The sequence below is a fragment of the Schistocerca gregaria genome, chromosome 2 (genome assembly GCF_023897955.1).
Source record: "Schistocerca gregaria isolate iqSchGreg1 chromosome 2, iqSchGreg1.2, whole genome shotgun sequence".
Taxonomy (NCBI): Eukaryota; Metazoa; Arthropoda; class Insecta; order Orthoptera; family Acrididae; genus Schistocerca; species Schistocerca gregaria.
The window spans coordinates 591682598-591710114 of NC_064921.1; the positions used below are offsets into that span (position 1 = coordinate 591682598).

Genomic DNA, 27517 nt, shown 5'->3' on the forward strand with positions numbered 1-27517 from the left:
ACAGGATTTTTGCAATGTTAACACAGCAGAACTCAGACATCTGTATAAGTGTAGTGAAATGAAAACAGCATTATTGAGTCATATGAATGCCTCACTTTTATTCCGGCACAGTTCAAGACTCGGGATAAAAGTTTGCCCCTGGTGTTCTACATGGCAACTTCACACACACGAAATTTGCCGACACTACAACCACCTACATAAGTAAGCTTTTCCTGTGTTACTTTCAAGTACTGCACTTAAGCTATTCCTGATTTAACTGGAAGATCTGTACTTCCCACTTTCATATCAACAGCCTCAAAATGCATATTCTATACCTCGGGCTATGTTACAGGTCACAAGATTGTGGAGAAGGGGGGGCGGGCGGCATGTCACTCTTCAACTAGTGTTTACCAGTAAATATGTGGCGGAAAATTACGGGTATAGAGCGGCTTAAACATGTGGAAAATGAGATTTTCATTATTCAATCACTGTATTTAACATTTATTATTCCTTTAAAATCGCATAAGAACTTCAATAAAACACAGTTTAATCACTCATCTGCAAACTTATTTCACAATTATGTCACTTTTAAACTGCAAATCCTCTAAAAGCTGTCTTGAATCTTCACGAGTCTCTCTCAATAGCCTTGATGTGGATAGATACGTACAGCAACCAGTAATCAAGAGTCAGAACTGTGTCTGCAAAATCACAAGGATTATTAAACAATTTTTGCTGTCACTAATTACAAGCAATATAATTGGCAGAGTAGATTGCTAATATTTGCTGTAATGAAAGCCACTCAATGGGGTATATTTCACATTTGCAAGAACGATCTCACTGAAGTAATTAAGTCCATCGAAACACTTAGAAACTAACCTCTCGTCTGACGAAAACGGTCTTAAGACGCAGTGGCAATTTCTCCAGATCTGTTGACAATGATATTTTGAGTTATCAATTTACTGAGTGACTGAAATGTAGTTCGGGTACCTGTGAACGTAACAATATGTTAGAATTCATCTTCTAAACACGAACTATTACGCTACTGTATGGCTACTTACATATTAATTACACTATTATTTCACAGTTGTTTCTTCAATACATAATTAAAGCCAACGGAAGAACAAACGTAAAACTTACTTACCAATGACAGATTTGTTGAGATGCAATTTTCTGTGTGGGCAGATGTAACTTTTTCATACGGTAGTAAGTCGCAGAAATCGCAGAAGTCACAGAAATCGCAGAAGTAGCAGAAGTCACAGAAGTAGCAGAAATCGCAGAAGTAGCAGAAATCGCAGAAGTAACAGAAGTCACAAAAATCGCAGAAGTAGCAGAAGTCACAGAAATAGCAGTGGCGGAGGGATACGCGACCTACGTTCCTTAACTGCGACAAATCACAGTTAAGAATAGCAGATACTCAAAAGCAGCATTCACAGAAATCACTGATATCGGAAAATCGCAGTTTAGCCCATCACTACTCGCTACTAACCGACTCTCTTTCCCACGTGACAGGCACTGCCCGACTGCGCCGCGCCCCTGCGCTCAGCGACAGTACGACGATAACAACAACCTCTTTGGTTTACATAATTAGGGGTATTCCGTGGCTTGGCAAGTTCATCTGCTGCAATTCTTCACATTCTCTTTCATTGGTTATTTTGCACACAGGACATTATGGTTCTCCGTTGACCGAAATGCCATCTTCCGCGCAGAACACGATCGTACGGACATCTGTTGACAGTTTGTATGATTATATCGTGAATTAGACACATGACAGGGAATCAGCGGTTTGTTGCTTTACTTTTTCACACCAGTGTAGATACGCTATGGATCCGGATCAACTTTTTCCACAACTGGATTAATGTAATAGTTCATGTCATAACTCTCGCTTTGACCTGTGGCACAAAGCTAAGAAGTCACTACTCTGAAGCTACTTACCGCTAGTCCGAAGCAATCCGATTACTCTAAAGGAAATTCAGAGTTCCACTCACTGAACTGGAAACATACAATGCTAAGAGCTTCTGCATTCGATGATGATGATGATGATAATGATGTTTGGTTTGTGGGGCGCTCATCTGCGCCGCCATCAGCGCCCGTACAAAGTCCCAATTTTTACACAGTCCAATTTTCATACAATCCAATCTAGCCACTGTCACGAGTGATCATGATGATGAAATAATGGGGACAAACAAACACCCAGTAACCGGGCAGAGAAAATCCCCAACCCGGCGGGGAATCGGACTCAGGACCCCGTGATTCTGCATTCAATGTTCACGAACTATTATTCCCGTCTGTACTGCATATCTGGTTCCAAGGAGCACAAATCTCGTATTTTATATCTCCCGCAATCCACTTACCCATTTTCCTGTTCCTTTTAATAGATCTACTACTATCATATAATGCTTTACAATTTATGCTGGTAGTTATTCAGCCTGTGATTCTGATCTGTGATTGATCTTCTCAATATATCTTCTACGTGATTTTCTGTCACTTATCCTAGTCTTTTAAAACCTCCCTGATTCACTACCACTTCAGTTCAGAAGTTAACAACGTTTCTGTGATATCGCTGGTACTGTATCATATATTCCCTCTGAAAATCTGATAAATTCTACCACTAAACCTAGCACCCGCAACATCAAAGACCAATAGTCTATCACACGTGCAACTACGCACTCTAACCATTCAGACACACTAACTGGAATCACATCCAGCAGTCACGTTTATTCTGCAGGATTTTCTTAGCTGTACATCTAACAGTTACTGTTTCCAGTTGGTGGCTATGAGATCCTGCATGGCTGTTCCCTCCTGGTAAGGTCGCAAAAGGCAGCATCTCATTTTCCTTTCCTTGGCTGTATGTAGACATGAAAGCTCAAGAGTTCCATGTCTCATGTGCTCTAGGTCATCACCACAAATTCGGTTTTACTATCTGACGTACTTCCATGATTGTCAGCGAAGGAAATGTTAATCAGCAAGTTTGTGTGAACTCTCTGCAACACTGTTTTAGCGAAATACTTCTTTGGCCTCCTCCCCTAATCATTCTCATTGCCACAAAGCACACATTCTACTGTTTTTTACACACTTCAGAAGAATCTTTGATATCAAATTCCACATGAGCTTGAGGAGCTTCTGTCAGGCAAAAGACAGAGATAGTTGTTCATTTATTCAGGCAAGATTGGGACCACCAGATCCTCTCTTACATCTAACGAGGGATTCTATGTATTTCACATTATGCCCACATAATGACGTAGAGCTTATAAAAAGATTTATATTTAACATAGGAGACAACACTTAAAAGTATTTATAACATAAATAGTGGAAAGTATTACTACCTTCAGTAGGAAAAAGCAGAGTTTACTTCAGTTCTTGAAAAGCAGAAGCACAAAGGCAGATTACAATCAAGTAAGCCGGCCGCTGTGGCCGAGCGGTTCTAGGCGCTTCATCCCAAAACACGCTTCTGCTACGGTCGCAGGTTCGAATCCTGCCTCGGGCATGGATATGTGTGATGTCCTTAGGTTAGTTAGGTTTAAGTAGTTCCAAGTTTAGGGGACTGATACCCTCAGATGTTAAGTCCCACAGTGCATAGAGCCATTTAAACCATTTAAACAATCAAGTAAATTTAAACTGAAGTCGGCAATGGACATGTTAGATGGAATGGGAGAGAAAGATGAATGTGATAGAAGCACAAGTAATGAAAGAAGAGAAAGAAGTAGCGTGACTGAGAAACGACAAGTAAAATCGCCATAATTGGGATAGCGTGGGGACATTTGTTTCACTCTTTGACAGACAGAAAAATTGGCCATACACTAATCAGTCAGAACATTATGACCACCTACCTATTTCCTGTAAATTCCGATGAGGGGGGAAGGGGGTTCGATGAGCTCTGACGCCGTGTTCAGTCACTGTCGTCGGGAAACATGATCATCATGAAGGGGTGTAATTGGCCTACAACCAGTGTACGATACTCCTTGGCCATCATGGTGCCTTGCGCAAGCTCCTCTGGACCGACGGAAGACCACTTGAGTGTTCCCCAGAGGATAATGGAGCCGCCGTCAGCATTTTACCGTCCTGCAGCACAGGTGTCAAAGAGCTGTTCCCCTGGAAGACGACGGATTTGCGCCATCCGTGGGCGTGACGAAGAAGGTATCGGGATTCATCAGACCATACAACACTCTGCGCTTTCACCAACGTCCAGTGCCAATGGTCACGTGCCCAATTCAGTCGTAATTGTCGATGTCTTGGTGTTGACATTGACACATGCATGGGTCGTCGGCTGTGGAGGGCCATCGTTAGGAGTGATCGGTGCGCTGTATGTTCAGACACACTTTATACTCCGCCCGGCAATAAAGTCTGATGTCAGTTCCACCACAGCTCGCCGACTGCCCTGTTTTACCAGTCTGCTCAGCCTACGACGCCCAACATCTATAGTGAGGGGTGGCCGCCCAGCCCAACAACATCTGGACGTGGTTTCACCTTGGTTTCGCCACGTGTTGAAGACACTCATCGCAGCACTTCTCGAATACCCGTCAAGTCATGCAATTTCAGCAATGCTCCTGCCGACTCTCCGGGCCATCACAATCTGCCCTAGGTCAGACTCCGACAGACCGCGCGCCTACCCCATGCTACACACGGACAGCACGCTCTCTGATAGTACATGCACCTTGCGTGTGTCCGACTAGCAGTCATTCCTCGTTAGATGAAGCTGCTGTCGCCTGGACGATTTCATATGGATACCAGGTCGGTGGTCATAATGTTCTGGCTGAGCAGTGTATGTTAATTGTTATGGGAAAGTTACGACGTAGACAAACAGAAGCGCTGCAGCTTTTTCTTAAATCCAACAGGGCGTAGAATTTTGCGCACTGTGCAGGATAACTTGTTCCAAAGTTGAGAAGTACCAACACAGGGGTAGTCTACGAATGTTTTTTTTGTGTTATGGGTTGGTACAACTAGGGCATTAGACAACTGAGAACTGTGTTGTGATTATAATGGCATGAAAGGTATTTTATCGCTGATGTGAGGTACTGTGGTGTGTGAGCACTGAGAAGCCAATGTAATAGACAACGTATGATAGTCACGTAACTTGTCTAGCAGCCATCATCCGAACAGGCCTTATGAGGCACTGAATTGGTCGAACACTCATGTTGCAGGTGTAACGCATACAAGCATTCATGCTTCTATCTACAGTTTTCGCTACTCGTGCCATATTTTAAATGTTGTCTGGAGCTGAAAGACGTATGGCCTTGGTTTAAAAGTACGAGTCTTTGATAAATGGTGCATGGTAAATATGACTACTGAACAGCTGCAATCAGAAATGCATAGTCCATTTGCCTTCAGGTATAGGGATAGTATCTTTTAGGAAGGCCTGCAGGTAGCGTTTCATTCTCTGTGTAAATGAGTAGACCGTCAGTATATTTACATCTGCATCAAAGTGATTACTCTGCAATTCACAATGAAATGCATTGCAGAGGGTTCATCGAACCACCTTCCAGTTATTTCTCTACGTTCCATTCCCGAACAGCTCGCGGGCAAAACTAATTCTTGAATCTTTCCGTGCGTGCTATGATTTCTCTGATTCTATTACGGTGATCATTTCTCCCTATGTAGGTGGCCGCCAACAAACGATTTTGACACTCTGGGGAGAACGTTGGTGGCTGAAATTTCATAAGATCTTGTCGCAATGAAAGACGTATTTCTTTTAATTATTGCAGGCAGTGTGGAGGGTAAAAATCGTAGAGGGAGACCGAGAGATGAGTACACTAAGCAGATTCAGAAGGATGTAGGTTGTAGTAGGTACTGGGAGATGAAGCAGCTTGCACAGGATAGAGTAGCATGGAGAGCTGCATCAAACCAGTCTCAGGACTAAAGACAACAACATATCATACATGTGGTACTCTCCCCTACGGCAAAATGAGCTGCTTTCTTTGGACGTTTTCGATGTCCTCCAGCAATCTTAACTGATGAGGATCCCACACCTCACAGCAATACTCCCGAGGAGAGCGGACATGCGTAATGTAAGCAGTCTCTTTAATAGATTTGTTGAATTTTCTAAGCGTTCCGCCAATAAATCGCTTTCCCCGCAACATCATGTATGTGATAGCTCCAGTTTAAGTAATTCGTAATTGTAATCCCGAAGTATTTAGTTGAACTGACAGCCTTTACATCTGTGTCATTTATCATGTAACCGAAATTTAGCTGATTCCTATTAGTCCTCATGTTAATGATTCACATTTTTCATTATTTACTCAATTGCCACTTGTCGCATCATACAGAAGTAGTACAAGTTTTGTCTAATTTTCAGGTTTCATGCAAGTGAAAATGTTAACTAGAAACGGAAATAACATTGGATCCTGCGAAAGATCTCTGCTGGTTCTACTAGGGCCTACCCCATGGCATCATTTTTTTTATAATCAGTGAGCTATCAGAGTATTATAGCAGGCTGCTCACACATTTTTGCCTAAAAACAAATATAAGTGACACAGGTGAATTGCAATATATATTTTTGCTTGTAGGTAAGAGAGAAAAGTGCATCATATGCTAAGACAACTCATCGGCCTTGACAACGGAAGAGGAACACTTTTCCGTTAGATATAATTGTTATATTTGTTGCAAGCCGCATTAGAAATGTACGTGGTCATCTTTCGTGAAACATAAGGCATCAGTACGCAGTTACAGTCTCAGTCTTGAAGGCCTCTGAGATAAGAGACGGCGCAGCGTAAGCGTGTTAACCCTGCAGAAGGAGCTCCCAAGCAGAGACAAACAGGTTACGCCCGCTGCTGCAGCCGGCCGAAGCAGGTATAATCCGGTTCCCTGAATCTGTGCCAGGAGAAGGGTGCTATGTTACATTCCTTCGGTAGCTCAGTTGGTAGAGTGGTGGACTGTAGTTGGAGTTCTGGCAGATATCCATAGGTCGCTGGTTCAAATCCGGCCCGAAGGAATATTTTTAAAAAGTCTAGGCGCATTTCCTCGGCGTTTTGAAAGAAAGCAGAACTACTGCGAAACCTATGTGGCCATCAACCTTACTTCTGAAACTTGTGCAACTGTAGAACAATATTCTGAGAACCATGCGGGTGAATGAAAGATTAGTTTTTGGTAGCAGAAAAATAAAGCAATTATGAGCTAGTGCTTAGACACGTAATTAACGTATCCCTAAGACATTTGTGGACATAGAGAACTCTTTCGACAGCAAAGAGTGTAATAAGAGAGGAGTTGGAATAGGATGTTCAAAGTTCGGTGACAAATTAGGATATAGTTTAAAGATAGAACGGCGGAATTTTTTTTAATGATTTCTTATAACAGACGATATGAAGCTAGATTGAAGCTTATTGCCAGTGTACCTTGCTGGAAGTACGAGGTGAACAGATATCAGTGCTGGATTTCGCAGAATACGCAGTCATTCTACACGAGTGTAAGGAAGACTTAGGGGTAATACAAAGTAGAAAGAGCTATTTGCACAGAATCATGCTCAAGGATAAATAAAACTAAGATGAAAACGATTAAAATAAGTAGAACGTGAAATAACAACTCGACGAAAATTGGAGAAAGCACAGCAGTAGAAAGTTGACAATACTTCCTTCGTAGTGGTAACTAATAAAAGGCATCTATGTAACAGAATCAAATCGCAAAAAAAATGTAGTTTTGTGTCTGCACCAATTCATACTGCCCCCCAGGCAGCGTATCGATTCAGACGTGCCGTCAGAGATCTACAGGCTGTGTTGCTATCGGGTGATTCGGGCATGCCGGTATCAAGATAGGGCTGGTCACATGTAAGTCAAACTCTCATTTAATCTATGAAGCCTTTGTCTACGCACCAATTATTATTCCGCGATCGACTATGACTACTTGGGCCATTCCCGGGAAGGATACTTTACGACAACCTTCGTTGAATTTACATGACGTCCTGGAAGCCATGGATTAACGCAACACGTGTCTGCAGCACTTCTTGACTTCTGAAAAACAGTTGACTCAGTACCGCACCAACGATTATTAACAAAGGTAGGATTGTATGGAGTCGCAAACGATATTTGTGGCTAGATTAACTTTTTGTTGGTAGGGAGGAAGCAGTATGTCATCTCGAATGGAAATACATCGATAGATGTAGAAGTAAGTGAGAAGGCGCTTCCCAGTGAAGCCAGTTCGTAACGTTGTATGATAATGATCCAGCAAACAGTATCAACAACGACCGCATACATTTTTTTGCACTTGGTGCAATTATCTGTATCGAAATGAAAAGGTCTCGTGGCATACGACCGCATCGTACAAGTCTTTCTATTTGACGCCATCTCGGTGACATGCGCATCGACGATAATGAAATGATGATACAGACAGCACAATACCCACTTCCCGAGCGGATAAAATCCCCGACCCGGCCTGTAATCGAGCCGAGGCGCCATTTATGGCAGTCACTGGGGCTGAATAATTCCCTGCAAACGCAGACATAGTTTCCTACAATGATGTAATGTGTAAATAAAAGCTGAAAACAATATTAAATCAGAGGTGGACAAGATTTCAGGGTGATACAAAGATTGACAACTCGCTTTAATGAACAGAAATATAAAAGTACGCGCTTAACAGACGAAAAAAGTGGTATCCCCAGTCTGTCTGCCGCCGGCAGTGCTGCGAGGCGGTCACGCGCCAGAGCGCTGCGGGCGAGGCGCGCACGGTGTGTTTGTGTTTACTTCGGCCGCTGTAAGTGCCGATTTCCCTTCTAGACCACCATGGCGCACAACTATCGGAAGAAGACATTACGTTTCAACTTTTGTTCCGACTTCGCCCGACCCAAGGCCCTGGAGGTAGAACGATTTATTCGCGATGAAGTTAAGATACCACCAACGGATCTAATTGGTATCCACTTGTCGATAGTTAGCAGTACCGTCCACGTCAAAATGATCAACGATGCGGTGTGCGACAAGGTGCTTCAAGAGGCAAAACGTGGACTGCGCTTCTGCCATTCCGACGGCAACGTCGGACCCGTTACCGTCGATCACGCAGGTCTCGGCACACGGACGATAAGGATCTTTGAACTGCCGTTCGAACTACCTGCAGACGTCGTCATCGAGGCGCTCCGTCCCTATGGCAACGTTCTGGAACATATTGCCGAACGATGGGTACAATTTCAGACCTATCCCGTTTTAAACGGTGTTAGACAGGTCCGCATCGAGTTGCAGAAACACGTGCCTTCTTATCTACGTATCGGAGGCTGCCGTGCCATTATAATGTACGACGGCCAACCTCGAACCTGTTCCGGTTGCGGGAAAGAAGGTCACCTACGGTCTGAATGCATTAAACGACGTGTCGCGCAGCTCCCGTTGTCGGAAGCGTCCGTCACACCCACTATGACCGCCCTACCGGTCACTTACGCAGCGGCTCTTGCCACGTCTACAGTTTCGTCCAGTCCGTCGCCCGTTCCTTCCGATCGGCACGTCCCACCGTCCCAGTCACCTATAGACGGTGCGGACGTCCCACCTGACAACCTTGCCGCCGAACAGGCTCCCGCACCGGACGCTGAGGAGAACAGTACTTCTTCACAACACCTGTTTGACAATTTCATTGTACCCACCGACGCATTCGAACCAGGTCGACGCTCTTCCTTGCCGTCGTCCGACACTGAGGAACACGTGCGCAAACAACGCTCGCCACGTAGGCGCAAACGCCGTCGCCGTTCACCCACGGGCTCTCAAAGCGTCGCCACCCGCGACGACGAAGACGACACCCAACCAACCGACATTTCCATGCAGAGGTCGGCGGACAACTTTCACGATGATCAAGACATTTCGCAGGACGGGACCTCTATGGAGGTCGCCACGCACAATGTAACGATCGGTGCGCCGGTTGAGACGCCTGTCTCCCCGCCGACAACTCCAGATCTCTCTCACCACGACGCAATTCCCATGGACATTGGACGGACCCATGGCATAGGAGCATGGGCCGACGAGATTGAAGAAGATACGCCCCCTCCTCCGGATGAGTTGCCTCCTCCGGACAAGGCTGCCTGTTAACATCAAAGCGAGGCCCTGCACCTGATGGGACGGGACTTCCTGTCGGTGCCCTCCTCTTACTTGCCTTGGTGATGGTAGATGCGCGTCCACCACCACTGAAACAAACGTATCGGTTTGCCACGCTGAACATCAACATGATCGGCACTGTACCCAAGCTGCAACTCCTATGTGACATGCTTCGCGCCTCTGACGTCGACGTCGCCCTTCTTCAGGAAGTACACGTTGCCACACTACCATCAGTCTACGGCTACGACTCATACACGTCCACATGTGATCAATCAGGGCGTGGAGTGGCTTTCTACATACGCGAAGGAATCCCACTCAAGGACACGACAATCCTTCCCTGTGGAAGAGGCATGGCTGTTACCATCTTCGACACGCGCGTCATCAATATCTACGCTCCGTCTGGCTCCACGAACCGTCGGCAGCGGTCCACTTTCTTCGGACATGACGTGGCGCCCCTGTTTTCTGGACGCTATGATCGCCGTATCATGGGAGGCGATTTCAACTGTGTCCTCCATCCGCAGGACCAAATGCCTGGTTATTCGCCATGCCCGGCGCTTCTCACCTTAATCGAATATTTTCACCTAGTGGACGTTTGGGAGAAACTTCATGGCAATACCCCCGGTTTCACCCATTATACAGCACATTCTGCGAGCAGACTGGACCGGTTATATGTCTCTGCCCACCTTGGCAATGACGTCGCCCAAGCTGAACGGTGGCCCCTTGCATTCTCGGACCACTGCGCCGTCATTTGCTCCCTGGCTCTGCCACCTCAGTCAGTGTGGCGCAGCAGAGGTTACTGGAAGCTTAATACCTCCCTCCTTAATGATCCACACTGCCGACAATGTATTGCCATTACGTGGGCGTCTTGCGAAAGACGCCTTCCGCAGTACACATCCACGTTCCATTGGTGGCTCAAATGTGCCAAACCTGCGATCAGAAAGGCCTTCATACAATGTGGCAAGGAAGCAGCAGCATGGCATCGAGACACCACAAATTTTTACTACGCCGTCCTCCGTGAGCTCGATACACTCCCTCCATCACCTGACACCCATTGGGAACGACAACGTACCAAAGCTCGTCTCCTCTCTCTTCAACGTGCACGACTGCATGGTGTCGTGGTGCGTTCCCGACGACAAGACCTCCTCCACGACGAAACCCCATCCACAATCCATGCCGCATCCGACCACAGTCGTCGACGTCGACTCTTCGTCTCCCACATCACGACCTCCGATGGTGTTCACCACACAACACAGGCGGCGGAGGTGTCTGCCTTTGCTGAACATTATCGCCAATTTTATGATGATGAACAGATGGCGACGCCCATTCCTGATGATCTCCGTCCTTCCCCTGACCGGACTCTCACCGTAGCGGAGTCAACGTCCATGATGTCTGCAATCACAGCAGAAGAGGTAGTAGATGCGATCAACAGAGGGGCCAAGAACAAATCACCAGGACCAGATGGTCTCCCAGTGGAGTTTTACCGGGCGTTCACCACGTTGATGCTTCCTCGCTGGACGGAAATGATTCAGGAACTCTTTACTCCATCCTTCCCAATTCCACCTGAATTCGTCACTGGCATTCTTCTACCTGTGCCTAAACCGAAGGGAGGGTCTCATGTCTCTGCATATCGCCCCCTTACACTCCTGAATGCAGACTATAAAATCTATGCACGCCTCTTAGCAGCGCGCATGCGCACCGTCTTACCTACGGTCCTTTCACCTGAGCAGACTGCACGTGGTTGTGGGGCCACCTTACAAACAGCCCTAGGAGAATGCCGTGACCTCATTGCACTGGCGTCGGTTTGTCGCCTTCGTGCAGCACTGGTATCCGTCGATTTCACGAGTGCCTTTGATCGCGTTCGACACCCATTCCTCCTCATGGTGGCGACACGTATGGGGTTCCCATTACTTTTTGTCGATGCCATTCGCCGGTTACTACTTCCCGCCGTCTCGATGGTACAAGTCAATGGGAGGCTTGTAGGACCGATTCCTATACACCGCTCTGTACGTCAAGGATGCCCTATGTCTACTTTACTGTATGCCATTGCACTTGAGCCCCTCATCACAGGACTCACCTCTAGACTGCAGGGCCTCACTTTGCGTGACTACACCTTTCACTGTAGGGCTTATGCGGACGATCTCCTCTTTCTCACCTGCTCCTCCACGGAACTCAATGACGCCATCCAATGGATACACCAGTATGGACATCTTTCTGGAAGCATTCTTAATGTCCGTAAATCGACTATGATGCACATTGGGCGCGGCCTCCCGGCTATGGTGCCGAACCCACTCCCAGTCAGTTCCACCCTTCGTTACTTGGGTATCGAATTTACGAGCTCCACACACCGCACAGTGGCCCTGGCATACCGGCGGCTTTTGCAGTCGATTCGGCACCATGTCCGCGGTCAAGTGCACCGTAACTTAAACCTACTCCAACGTGTGTCCTATGTCAACATGTATGTAGCCCCTAAACTGGTACACGTCACCCAGATCCTCCCAATGCCGTTACTCCTTGGCCGCCGCATCCAATCAGCCTTTGGATATTTCGTGTCAGCAGGGGCACTTTTCAAAGTCCGCTACAGCACTTTAACATTGCCTCCTGCAAAAGGTGGCCTCGGACTCGTCAACGTGCGGGCACGATCTTCTGCACTCTTTGTCCACACTCTGTTGCGGCACTGGCAGAGGACGGTTCCGTCCTTAACACGTAGTCTCTTAGATATCCTCCGACCAGCTTCTCTCGATCCACCGATCAATGTGGCACCTATTTCTCCATTATTGTACCACGTCGCCAATTGTTTCATAGAACTCAGCTACGTTCGGGCCGATCTTCCAGTCAACCGTCCTCCCCGTACAAAAGATTATTATCGTTTGTTTATGCTGTCCAACCCTTGCGACCCCATGGTGCTACGGCATCCTGACATTAACTGGCGCACAGTTTGGGGGTGTGTGCATGCACCCTTTTTACCGTCGTCTGTGTCTGCACTCTGGTATGTTTTAGTTTATGGAAAGTTCCCGACTAACAGTCGACTTTATCGCATAGGACTGGCCACCTCCCCACTCTGCCCTGACTGTCAGCTCGAAGACACCGACGAGCACCGTCTCACGTGCCCCCTGAAACAAAACGTATGGCTCCTCATCCAACGAATCGTGGGCTTTTACCTCCGTGCCCCGCCACCGACGGTAACCCCGGATTTCCTGTTGTTGCCCCAGACATTTCACTACCCTCTTGCTAAGCACCATACTCTCATCTGGTTTCGAGGACTGGCTTTAGAATACCTCTTTCAAAATGGTCCGCATACAGTCCTTGACTTCTGGTACAAAGTTGTGACCTCTCATAGCACCCTCACCCGCAAACCATCTTACCGACAAACTTTTGCCGGTTATCTCCGCAGCGTCTTCCTTGACCCCCCTCAAAGCTGGGGTGTACCACGCATACCTGTCACATGATGCAACACCCTTATCCACGATCCCATGCATCGACGACAAAAAAAAAAAAAAAAAAAGCGAAAAGACAGAATATGTTATACTTTGTTGTATTTAATGTTTTTTTTCTTCTTAATGTATTTTTTTTTGCTTAACTAACAGTTATTTGTATATGTTTAAATGGAATGGTACCTTGAAGAACTCTTGCATAGTGAATATATATGTACTTTTAGTTTCTTCAATACAAATTATTACAAAAAAAAAAAGAAAAAGAAAAAGATGTTATATTTTGTTGTATTTAATGTTATTCTAATAATTTGTTTACCTAACACTCATTTGTATATGTTTAACTGGTACCTTAAAGAACTGTTGCCTTGTGTATATATACTTATGTACTATCCGAAAAAAAAAAAAGTTGGTAGAGCATTTAAAAAAAAAAAAAAATGGTAGAGCGCTCGCTTAGCATGTGAGAGGTACCGGGATCGTTACCCGGCGCCTCCAGATATGATTTTGGAAAAAAAAATGAGCCGCGATATTTTGATCATGCAAAGGTAGCATGATCATTAGTCTCTTAAAAAAAAAAAAAAAAAAAAAAAAAGCGTGTTTGGTCAGAGAGCTGGCTGGCCTCCGAAATAAAAAAAACTGAGTGGAAGGATCAACAAACGAACTTTCACGGATGTCATGACGTCCGCAACGACCGAACGCAACGATCAACAAAGAACAAAATGAAAAAAAATGGTAAAAAAAAAAAAAGTTGGTAGAGCGGTGGACTGTAGTTGGAGTTCTGGCAGATATCCATAGGTCGCTGGTTCAAATCCGGCCCGAAGGAATATTTTTAAAAAGTCTAGGCGCATTTCCTCGGCGTTTTGAAAGAAAGCAGAACTACTGCGAAACCTATGTGGCCATCAACCTTACTTCTGAAACTTGTGCAACTGTAGAACAATATTCTGAGAACCATGCGGGTGAATGAAAGATTAGTTTTTGGTAGCAGAAAAATAAAGCAATTATGAGCTAGTGCTTAGACACGTAATTAACGTATCCCTAAGACATTTGTGGACATAGAGAACTCTTTCGACAGCAAAGAGTGTAATAAGAGAGGAGTTGGAATAGGATGTTCAAAGTTCGGTGACAAATTAGGATATAGTTTAAAGATAGAACGGCGGAATTTTTTTTAATGATTTCTTATAACAGACGATATGAAGCTAGATTGAAGCTTATTGCCAGTGTACCTTGCTGGAAGTACGAGGTGAACAGATATCAGTGCTGGATTTCGCAGAATACGCAGTCATTCTACACGAGTGTAAGGAAGACTTAGGGGTAATACAAAGTAGAAAGAGCTATTTGCACAGAATCATGCTCAAGGATAAATAAAACTAAGATGAAAACGATTAAAATAAGTAGAACGTGAAATAACAACTCGACGAAAATTGGAGAAAGCACAGCAGTAGAAAGTTGACAATACTTCCTTCGTAGTGGTAACTGATAAAAGGCATCTATGTAACAGAATCAAATCGCAAAAAAAATGTAGTTTTGTGTCTGCACCAATTCATACTGCCCCCCAGGCAGCGTATCGATTCAGACGTGCCGTCAGAGATCTACAGGCTGTGTTGCTATCGGGTGATTCGGGCATGCCGGTATCAAGATAGGGCTGGTCACATGTAAGTCAAACTCTCATTTAATCTATGAAGCCTTTGTCTACGCACCAATTATTATTCTGCGATCGACTATGACTACTTGGGCCATTCCCGGGAAGGATACTTTACGACAACCTTCGTTGAATTTACATGACGTCCTGGAAGCCATGGATTAACGCAACACGTGTCTGCAGCACTTCTTGACTTCTGAAAAACAGTTGACTCAGTACCGCACCAACGATTATTAACAAAGGTAGGATTGTATGGAGTCGCAAACGATATTTATGGCTAGATTAACTTTTTGTTGGTAGGGAGGAAGCAGTATGTCATCTCGAATGGAAATACATCGATAGATGTAGAAGTAAGTGAGAAGGCGCTTCCCAGTGAAGCCAGTTCGTAACGTTGTATGATAATGATCCAGCAAACAGTATCAACAACGACCGCATACATTTTTTTGCACTTGGTGCAATTATCTGTATCGAAATGAAAAGGTCTCGTGGCATACGACCGCATCGTACAAGTCTTTCTATTTGACGCCATCTCGGTGACATGCGCATCGACGATAATGAAATGATGATACAGACAGCACAATACCCACTTCCCGAGCGGATAAAATCCCCGACCCGGCCTGTAATCGAGCCGAGGCGCCATTTATGGCAGTCACTGGGGCTGAATAATTCCCTGCAAACGCAGACATAGTTTCCTACAATGATGTAATGTGTAAATAAAAGCTGAAAACAATATTAAATCAGAGGTGGACAAGATTTCAGGGTGATACAAAGATTGGCAACTCGCTTTAATGAACAGAAATATAAAAGTACGCGCTTAACAGACGAAAAAAGTGGTACCCTACGAGTACAATATCAATGATTCGCAGTTAGAGTTAGTCGAGCCATAAAAATACATGGGTGTAAACATTTACATAGATATTAACTGGAATGAACTCATAGGCTCAGTTCGGTAAGGCTGGTGGGAGACTTTGCTTCATTGGCAGCATACAGAGAAAATGCACTCAGTCTACAAAGTCTACAAATCATACGTGCGTCGTACTTCAGAATATCGCAAGTGAGACTCATTTTAAATAAGACGAACAGGGGATACGGAATGTAGACAAAGAAAGGTGGTACAACTGGTCAAGGTTTCTTTGACCCAGGGGGGAGTGTCACGGGAATGTGGAAAAACCTGAACCGACAGACTCTTTAAGATAGGTGTCCGGCGGAAGCCTACATACAGAATTTCAGAAATTAGTATTAAATGAAAGAATAATCTAGACATACTCTTCAGCCGCGTACGTATCGATGTCGTAGGGACTGAGAAGACTTTTATTCACAGCACGTACAAGAAGCATTTAAGCAGTCATGCTATCCACGATCAGTACGTGATTGGAACCGAAAGAAAGCCTAACATTTCGTACCTTGTGCCACTTCTCAGTGGTTTGCAGAGTATGTATTTATGTAGATGTGAAATTGGATTCCTGTTTCGTTAGCCGTTGGTGCGGAAGCAAAGGGAACTTCACAGCAAACATAAACATAGCCAAACCCTTGCAGACAAACAAAAATTACCGCGAAGCGAAATGTAGTATGAGGAGAGCTATGCGAGAGGCTTTCAATGAATTCGAAAGTAAAGTTCTATGTACTGACTTGGCAGAAAATCATAAGAAATTTTGGTCTTATGTCAAAGCGGTAGGTGGATCAAAACAAAATGTCCAGACACTCTGTGACCAAAATGGTACAGAAACAGAGGATGACAGACTAAAGGCCGAAATACTAAATGTCTTTTTCCAAAGTTATTTCACAGAGGAAGACTGCACTGTAGTTACTTCTCTAGATTGTCGCACAGATGACAATATGGTAGATATCGAAATAGACGACAGAGGGATAGAGAAACAATTAAAATCGCTCAAAAGAGGAAAGGCCGCTGGACCTGATGGGATACCAGTTCGATTTTACACAGAGTACGCGAAGGAACTTGCCCCCCTTCTTGCAGCGGTGTACCGTAGGTCTCTAGAAGAGCGTAGCGTTCCAAAGGATTGGAAAAGGGCACAGGTCATCCCCGTCTTCAAGAAGGGACGTCGAACAGATGTGCAGAATTATATACCTATATCTCTAACGTCGATCAGTTGTAGAATTTTGGAACACGTATTATGTTCGAGTATAATGACTTTTCTGGAGACTAGAAATCTATTCTGTAGGAATCAGCATGGGTTTCGAAAAAGACGGTCATGTGAAACCCAGCTCGCGCTATTCGTCCACGAGACTCAGTGGGCCATAGACACGGGTGCACAGATAGATGCCGTGTTTCTTGACTTCCGCAAGGCGTTCGATACAGTTCCCCACAGTCCTTTAATAAACAAAGTAAGGGCATATGGACTATCAGCCCAATTGTGTGATTGGATTGAAGAGTTCCTAGATAACAGAACGCAGCATGTCATTCTCAATGGAGAGAAGTCTTCCGAAGTAAGAGTGATTTCAGGTGTGCCGCAGGGGAGTGTCATAGGACCGTTGCTATTCACAATATACATAAATGACCTTGTGGATGACATTGGAAGTTCACTGAGGCTTTTTGCAGATGATGCTGTGGTGTATCGAGATGTTGTAACAATGGAAAATTGTACTGAAATGCAGGAGGAACTGCAGCGAATTGACGCATGGTGCAGGGAATGGCAATTGAATCTCAATGTAGACAAGTGTAATGTGATGCGAATACATAGAAAGATAGATCCCTTGTCATTTAGCTACAAAATAGCAGGTCAGCAACTGGAAGCAATTAATTCCATAAATTGTCTGGGAATTCTCATTAGGAGTGATTTAAAATGGAATGATCATATAAAGTTGATCGTCGGTAAAGCAGATGCCAGACTGAAATTCATTGGAACAATCCTAAGGAAATGCAATCTGAAAACAAAGGAAGTAGGTTACAGTACGCTTGTTGCCCACTGCTTGAATACTGCTCATCAGTGCGGGATCCGTACCAGATAGGGTTGATAGAAGAGATAGAGAAGACCCAACGGAGAGCAGCGCGCTTCGTTACAGGATCATTTAGTAATCGCGAAAGTGTTACGGAGATGATAGATAAACTCCAGTGAAAGACTCTGCAGGAGAGACGCTCAGTAGCTCGGTACGAGCTTTTGTTGAAGTTTCGAGAACATACCTCCACCGAAGAGTGAAGCAGTATATTGCTCCCTCCTACGTATATCTCGCGAAGAGACCATGAGGATAAAATCAGAGAGATTAGATCGCACACAGGGGCAACCGACAATCCTTCTTTCCACGTTTAATACGAGACTGGAATAGAAGGGAGAACCGATAGAAGTACTCAGGGTACCCTCCGCCACACAGCGTCAGGTGGCTTGCGGAGAATGGATGTAGATGTAGATGTAGAATTACGTGGACTCTGTCGTTACCGACCAAGCGCAACTGCTCTTGTTTGTTCTACTGGTCTGCCTCGCCGTCTGTGTTGGTGATCGCATACTTTGTTCCTACCTACAGCAGTTGGAGAAAAATATGGAAACGCCGCGATAAATGCATGCTCGAACATAAATGCAGACGTTAGCCGCAACTGCAGGTTGCTCTGTTGTATTTGACCACGAACGGGCATGTCTGCAATGCCCTCAATAGGTTGCAAGTGTCAGTCGCGGTCAGAACAGCGTTCTGTGTGGTTGTGACAGCGTCGTTAGTTGTGAGTGCATTATGTCGGAGCTACGATAATTCTAATGTTAGCAAATTTTTGGTGCTCATATGGTGGGTACTTCCGTAACAAAGGTAGCCGAAGTGTCAGTTGGCTCAACAGGCACCGTACCGAAGATTTGTACCACATGCGGGGTGAGCGTAGAACCGCCCTCCACTAAGTCACAACGTGGAGGAAAGTGTGATTTGAGTAATCGCGTGGGACGCATTGTGACGAAAAATAAGAGGATGACAGCTGTAAAAGTCACTGCAGAACTGATCGTCGTTCTCGCGAACTCTGCCGGCACCAAAACAATACGAAGGAAGCTCCACAGTCAGGGAATTTCAGAGCGAGCTGGAATACCGAAACCACTCGCCAGCGATGCAAAGGGCCGTAACAGGAAAATGTGATACCGAAGCCACAAAACCTGTAGTATGAAACATTGAAAGAAAGTCATTTGATCGAATGAGTCTTGTTGCACATTGTTTTCAATTTCTTTATGAGTTTACATCCCAAGAGTGAAACATGGCGGGTATACGGTGACGGTTTGGACAGCCATGTCGTGCTGTTTCATAAGTTCCACCGTTACTCTGTAAGGTCGCACTGGTGCCAACGATTATGTGACCCTTTTGACAGATCAGGTCCATCCCATGGTACATGTTTCTTCCCAAATGGTGACGATGTGTTCCAAGGCGACAGGACTCCTGCTCACACATCTCGTACCGTCCAGGACTGGTATTTAGAGTAAAACGACGAGCTGTTCCCTCTCCCCTGCCCACCACAGCCACCGTTCCCATTCCCCGGGACTCTAGGCCTGTAGAAATAGCACCAACATCCCCCACTGAAATTAAGGGAATTATAAATATACTGAAAAACAGGAGCTCGTGTGGTGTTGATGGAGCCTCTAACAGAATTTTGAGGTGTTGTTATAATTTAATACGTGGAGTCCTTAGTGATATATGTAATGCTTCGCTGGCACGGGGAACTTTTACAGACAGATTGAAATACGCAATCGTCAAACCTCTTCATAGCAAAGGGGACAAGAGTGACTTAAATAATTATAGACAAATCTCATTGCTGACTTCATTTTCTAAAATATTCGAAAAAGTTATGTACTCATGAGTTGTCTCACATTTAAGTGGAAATAATGTACTCACCATGTTCACAGTTGGGATTCTGGAAGCGTTACTCGATTAAAATGCTATCTACACATTTATTCATCAAATAGTACAAGCCCCAAATAACAAATTATCGCCAATTGGTATTTTTTGTGATCTTTCCAAGGCATTTGACAGTGTGGATCATGTCACACTCTTAAAAAAACTCAGATTTTATGGAATTGAAGGCTATACACACAGCTTGTTTGAATCATACTTAACGAACAGAAAGCAAAACGTTGTGCTGAATAACACAAATAATGTTGGGAGGGTGGTAAATTGTAGTGAATGGGGTGATATCGCAAAAGGAGTCCCACAGGGTTCAATTTTGGGTCCTCTGCTGTTCCTTTTTCATGTGAATGACCTCTCACTTAACGTTCAGAAAGCAGAACTAGTACTTTTTGCAGATGACACGAGTGTTATAATAAATCCCATTATAGAAAAAGCAGCAGAAGATATTGTTAAGGATGGCTTTCATAGAATTATTAAGTGGTTCTCAGAAAATTGACTTTCCTTTAATTTTGAAAAAAAACTCACTATATCCAGTTCTGTACACCAAATAGAGTCACACCGACAATTGATGTAGCATATGAACAGTGCTCAGTTAACAGTGTAGAATTCACCAAATTTGATGACAACTTGAAGTGGAAGAAGCATATTACTGAGCTTCTCAAACAATTAAGTTGAGCTTCTTTCGCTCTCCGTATAATCGCTAGTCTTGGTAACAGACAGATCAGCCTCCTAATGTACTTTGTATATTTCCACTCAATAATGTCTTACGGAATAGTTTTCTGGGGTAACTCACCACTTAGACATAGAGTATTGATTGCACATGTGAAAGCAGTGAGAATAATTAGTGATGTTCACCCAAGGACGTCATGTAGGCACCTATTCAAGGAGTTAGGTATTTTAACTACACCATCAGAGTATATATAATCATTAATGAAATTCGTTATAAATAATCCATCTCAATTCGCGAAGAGCAGTGATGTTCATTCTTACAACACTAGAGGAAAAAACGACCTTTCCTATCCGTTAATGAAGCTGTCAGTTGCTCAAAAAGGAGTACATTATTCAGCAACAAAAATCTTTGATCATTTGACCAACAGCATAAAGTGTCTGGCAGGTAGCAGATCAAGTTTTAAATCTACCTTAAAATCATTTCTTTCGGACAACTCCTTCTATTCCATAGACGAGTTTCTGTTTCAGAAATGGTAAAAAAAGTTGTACCTTAATGCAGTTGCATGTGTAGAACTAAAAATTTCAGTAATATTAATTTTAGTGTGTGTATATATATACAGGGTGAGTCACCTAACGCTACCGCTGGATATATTTCGTAAACCACATCAAATACTGAAGAACCGATTCCACAGAACGAACGTGAGGAGAGGGGCTAGTGTAACTGTTAAATACAAACCATACAAACATGCACGGAAGTATGTTTTTTAACACAAACTTATGTTTTTTTTAAATTGAACCACGCTAGTTTTGTTAGCAGATCTGAACATATAAACAAATACGTAATCAGTGCCGTTTCTTGCATTGTAAAATGTTAATTACATCCGGAGATATTATAACCTAAAGTTGACGCTTGAAACTTCCGACGTTCAATTGCGTGTTGTAACAAACACGGGCCACGGTCGGCGAGCAGCATCTGCAGGGACATGTTTACGATGACGACCGTGTTTACGAGTTTGGCTGTAGAGGACTGTTGTGGTTTGGTCTAGCTGTCGCAGTGTGCGCATGTAGCGCTTGCTGCTATTGTTATTCTGCATTCGTCTCCGCACGCAGACCAACTGTAGTACACCGTGTTACCAGACGTCTGTGATAGTGTAGTGTTGTAGGAACTGTGACCATGGTGTATTCGAACTCTGAAAAGACGGAGATAATACTCATCTATGGCGAGTGTCGACGAAATGCAACTGAAGCCTGCAGGGTGTATGAAGAACGGTACCCGGACATAGAGCATCCAACGTGCCGCACATTGCAAAACATCTACCGCCAACGGTATGCAACAGGTATGGTCGTAGCACGCAAACGGGTCCGTAACAGGCCCGTCACAGGAGAAGCGGGTGCAGTTGGTGTGTTAGCTGCTGTTGCCATGAACCCACATACGAGGACACAGGACATTGGAGAGCCGGTGGACTGAGTCAAAGTAGTGTCATGCGCATACTGCATCGTCACCGCTTTCACCCGTTTCATGTGTCGCTACATCAGCAATTACATGGTGATGACTTTAATCACCGAGTGCAATTCTGTCAATGGGCATTAACAGATAATGCGTTGCAGTTCTACTTGTTTACCGATGAAGCGAGTTTCACAAACCACGGGGCAGTGAATCTACGGAACATGCATTACTGGTCAGTGGACAATCCTCGCTGGTTCAGACAGGTAGGGCGACAGCGACCGTGGACTGTAAATGTATGGTGCGGAATCATTGGCGACCACCTCATTGGTCCTCACTTCATTGCAGGGACCCAAATAGCTGCAACATACTACGCGTTTCTACAGAATGATCTGCCAACGTTGCTCGAAAATGTCCCACTGGAAACGCGTCGACGTATGTGGTATCAGCATGATGGTGCACCTGCACATTCCGCAATTAACACTAGGCTGACCCTTGACAGGATGTTCGACGGGCGTTTCATAGGATGTGGAGGACGCATAAATTGGCCAGCCCGTTCTCCTGATCTTACACCTCTGGACTTCTTTCTGTGGGATACGTTAAAGGAGAATGTGTACCGTGATGTGCCTACAACCCCAGAGGATATGATGTACTGCGCCGAGTACGACATTCATTACGCCAGAGATTGCAATTGTTTGCAGCAAATGATGGCCACCACATTGAACATCTATTGGCCTGACATGTCGGGACACACTCTATTCCACTCCGTAATTGAAAACGGAAACCATGTGTGTACGTATACCTCACTCCTCATGGTAATGTACATATGCGTCAGTGAAAAAGACCAATAAAAAGGTGTTAGGATGTGGACGTAATGTGCTGTTCCAATCTCTTCTGTACCTAAGGTCCATCACCGTTTCCTTTGGATCCCTACGTAATTCGGTGCTCTCCGATACACACGATCGAAGAGCGGAGGAGTGGTACTCAAGCGTCAACTTTAGGTTACAATATCTCCGGATGTAATTAACATTTTACAATGCAACAAACGGGACTGATTACGTATTTGTTTATATGTTCAGATGTGCCAACAAAACTATCGGGGTTCCATTTAAAAAAACGTAGGTGTTTGTTAAAAAACGTACTTCTTTGCATTTTTTTTATGGTTTGTATTAACCAGTTACACTAGCCCTTCTCCTCACGTTCGGTCTGTGGAATCGATTCGTCAGTATTTGGTGTGGTTTACGAAATATATCCAGCGGTAATGTTAGGTGACTCACCGTGTATGTATCTTGTAATCTGACTTGTTCCACGTCATATCGATAAAATAATCGTGAAAATGATCTACGGAACATGACATAACTAAACTAAACTAAACTAAGCTTATTGAGCCGTTAAGGTCTACTTTGGAGAGAAGGGTGCGTCAACCCCTGTATGTCGACAAGGGTAGAAAAGTGGCAACGTGGACTTTTCTCACACTGCGTGAAGTTGTGACAGCAGCAATTTGAACTGCAAAAGTAAAAGTTATCTGGCCAGCAAAAAAAGGCAAGACTTTCTACATCAGCAACAGTTGGAACAGCAATAGCAACAACATCAGCAGATGTTACAATTGCTCCAACATCGACGACAGATTGCAACAGAGGCGACATCGTCTCCCCGTAGCCATTTACTCCCTTTGCCGAAAGAAGCGATAGTTAGGTCTTTTTATGTCGTTGTGTTCTCCATTGTAAGACAGATCGAATAACTGACCCTGAGTATTGAAGTGCTCTCTTACTGCTTTCTCTTAATGGAGCAAAAAAATTACGACCATGATCGGTCACCAGTAACAGTTTTCCCGATATTTATGGTTTACAGACTGATTGCTATGCTCAGGAAACACATATCGCAGCAAGTAAGCTTAAGTTTACACTGTGTGCCAAAAAAAGTAAGCAGCGTGGGTTGCAGCTCTACATGCCTTACCTTGATACTGTGGTTTTTAACGCTGAATCATTAATCCGTGACTTATCGGCGTCAGTGTGAAAGCTTTAGAATCAGCTTCGCAAACACTGGGTGAGTTTTTAACCGCTACACCGTATAATGAAGAGTGGAAAACAGAAATTGTAATATGTAATAAGGAAATGTGGTTCTGCCTTGAGCAAACAAAATTTCGGCAGGTTTTATTTATTACCTGTTGAACAATATACAAAGAGTTTACGCACTATGATATTTACTATCTTTGAAAGATAATAGCATTTACGTTGTTATAACTATCGACTGAAATATTAACGTGAAGGATAAATTTATACTTTATCACATATTAGTGTTCCTGAAGCTGTTTAGTATTTGCAGTAAAGCTATAGTTATTGCCTTGCAGTATGTCATCTGAAATTAGTATGTGTTTATCAACGTTTTATTGTGCAATTTCTTAAATTTTGAGCCTAACATGATATTGATGGTTTTCCTTATAGCACTAGTGTCACTATAGTATGTTGTTTTGTAGGTAAAGATTCGCTGCTTTACTCTTTGATTAGCGTTGTTTTGGTTTTGTAAGTTTCTGTGGAACTCTGTTGCTGCATTTAAGGATTTTTAAGTCTGTGTTTATGTCCGTTAGTCTGAATTTATTGCCTGCAAATGTGGAATCATTGCTGTTACTCTTAAGTGCCTTTCTGTGTTCAGTGTATTTGATGTAAAAATTTCTACTTGTTTGCCCAATATAAATTGATATGTAGTCCTGACACATGAGTTGGTAGATTACAGATTTAATGTGTTTGTGTTAATTTTAGTTTCCCTCAACTTCTGTTGTATAGAGTTCTCAGAAGGCAATTTTCAGTCTTTGTTTTTTTTAATATATTGCGTATTGTATAAGCTGCTTTCTTTTTATGGTGAGTGTGCGTCATTTGCTAGTTGTTTTGGATGCCTCGTTTTCACCAGATGTGTTGTGTGCGTCTGTGTTCTGTGTGTTTATGTTCTGTGTGCCTGTGGTTGTGTATTGGTGTTGATCTGTTTGCTGTTGTGTGTTGGGTATATTTTTCATTTTTGTTCTAATTTTTTGGTTTAGTTTGTCCATCATGTTTGTTTTGCATTCATTTTCAACTGTTATTTGTTTGACTATTTGTATCTAATTTGTGTAGTTGTCCTCACTGAAGGGAGTTTTCTTCAATTTCTGTAGCATGTGTTGGAACCAGGCTTCCTTATGGGTAATGTGATGATTTGACTGTTGATCTACGGTTGTGCTAGCGCTTGTGGGTTTTCTGAATATGGAAAATTGGTATTAGTTATGTGTCTGTGTACTGTGATGTCTAAGAAATTGAGCATTTTGTCTCTTTCTGATTCTAACTTGAATTTCATCTATGTGTTAAATGTGTTTATATCGTTGTGGAATTGTTGTATGTGGTCGGATATTTAGTCTAGAATGTGTATGGTGTTATCTACATAACGATATGAGTATATTATTCTGTGTTGTTTTGACTTCACTGTGGTGTCGTATAGTGTATTATGAGGGCTATTCAATAATTAAAGAAACAAATTGGTTTGGGGAAAAAACTATTAGTAAGGCAAATTTGGTACTGTTATGGTTTTAATTTTGCATCACTGGGATGAGGCCTGATCAGCTGATGAATCAACATTGTTTAGCTTATAATCTCAAAAATACATTTCTAGATGGCGAGCCCGCTTGAAACGTCCACATTAGTTGAACAGCGTTCTGTTATTCGTATTTTATTTGCTGAAGGCGAGGAGCCTATGAACATATACTGTAGAATGTCTAAGGTTTATGGTGAAGGTTGTATGAACGGTGCAAATTTTTACAAGTGGATAGAGTAGTTCAAAAATGATCGCGGCTCAGTGATTGACGAACACCGTTCTGACCGACCAGTTGCAATTTCAACTCCCTCACTTGAAAGTCGAATTGATGACATTATTCGTGCTGACCGCCGTGTGACTGTAGAAATGATAGTTGATAAGGTTGAAGTTAGTACTAGTACAGTTCATAACATTATCTGCAACAACTGAAGTACCGCAGAACATGTGCAAGATGGCTCCCAAAGGAGTTGACGCGGCTACACAAGGAAACAAGGCTGAGTGTGTGCATAGAGCTAAAGGAACGTTACGAAATAGTAGGTGAGCACTTCCTCAACAAAATTATAACTTGTAATGAAACTTGGGTTCACTATTATGAGCCAGAATCAAAAAGACAAATCAAGAAGTGGAAGCACACCAACTCACCTCTCAAGAAAAAATTCAGAACCCAAGCATCAGCAGGAAAAGTCATGCTGACGGTGCTTTAGGATGCTGAAGGTCCAGTTTTTGTGATTATCTCGAAGAGTAGTGTACAGTGAAGAGCAAATACTTCTCGGATTTGCTTTTAAACAAGGTGAAAGAGAGACGTCGTGGACCTGAGAGGAGAGGTGTGATTCTCCAGCAAGACAGTGCACATACTCTCATGGCTCAACTAAGCCGTGAAAACATCGACAAAATGGGCTGTAAGTACTGCCTCATCCCCCTTATAGTCCTGATTTCGCAACTAGTGTTTTCCATTTGTTTGGTGTACTGAAGGAGGCATTACGTGGGAATAGGTTCCAGGACAATGAGGACGTGAAAAAGTTTGTGGGAAATTGGTTCAAACATCAAGACAAAGACTTCTTAGCAGCCGGAATAAGAAAGGTTGTAGCTCCTAGGAACAAGTGCATAAATGTTCGAGGGGGTTATGTTGAAAAGTATAAAAGTATTGTTTTGTAAAAATAAACGCTTTTTTCTACAGTACAAATTTGTCTGTTTAATTACTGAATGACCTTCGTATGTTGACTGCTACAAATATTTCGTTGCAGTTGAAATTGTAAATCGTGTACTTTGATCAGTTTTCAGTTATTTGGAGATGGGTATTTATAGATAAAGTAACATGACGTATTAACCAGCAATTGGAAATGATTGAACATGCTGTAGCATGTTGCCAGAGGTCTTCCATCTGTGCAATGAAAAATGGATGTCATATGTCGAGAGGTCACTATGACTGGACTGTAACGCAAAACGGGGTTGGCCCCGCAACACGAGGCAGTTGAAGGAACCGTAAGAGACAAAGAGTGTAGATTGTATCAATCAGAGAGCCGTGGTCTGCACTTTGGTAGTGTTCTTCATTACAACATGGCCGAGGGACAACGTTTGGATGACTTCTCACAAGGGAGGGGGGGGGGGGGGGGGGAATCACCAGGAAGCTGGAAGAAGGATGTGCTAGGAGTGTAGCCCACAGCTGTGGTACTGCTCACAACCTTGTTTCATGGATGCCCGAAACAGCGATGGTGGCCGACAACAGACAACCAGAGCAGCAAATGTCTGCCACATGTTGCAGCTATGGCAACTGCATGAGGGTGGGGGTGATCTCTTTGCCCGACGGCCAGTATATATGTTCCCTTGGCGCTCGCACATCGGCGGCATTGTATAGGATCTGGACCAACGAGGAGTGGTTCCTGGTAAGAATGGTTCGCTGAAGGTATGTTCTCGAAACTTCAACAAAAGCCCGTACAGAGCTACTGGGCGTCTCTCCTGCAGAGTCTTCCACTGCAGTTTATCT

At 43.9% G+C, this 27517-nt stretch overlaps 1 long non-coding RNA gene and 1 other non-coding gene across 2 annotated transcripts; one reads left to right on the forward strand and one right to left on the reverse strand.

Annotated features, from left to right (window-relative positions):
- Nucleotides 1–590: 590 nt before the first annotated feature.
- On the reverse strand, nt 591–1181 carry LOC126336245 (uncharacterized). The gene is made up of 3 exons (XR_007564933.1): nt 1121–1181; nt 856–966; nt 591–677 (listed from the first exon to the last, which is right to left on the reverse strand). It is a non-coding gene; the product is annotated as an uncharacterized LOC126336245 (long non-coding RNA).
- A 5633-nt stretch (nt 1182–6814) lies between these two features.
- On the forward strand, nt 6815–6904 carry Trnay-gua (transfer RNA tyrosine (anticodon GUA)). The gene is given in 2 exon segments: nt 6815–6851; nt 6869–6904. It is a non-coding gene; the product is annotated as a tRNA-Tyr (tRNA).
- Nucleotides 6905–27517: the final 20613 nt, after the last annotated feature.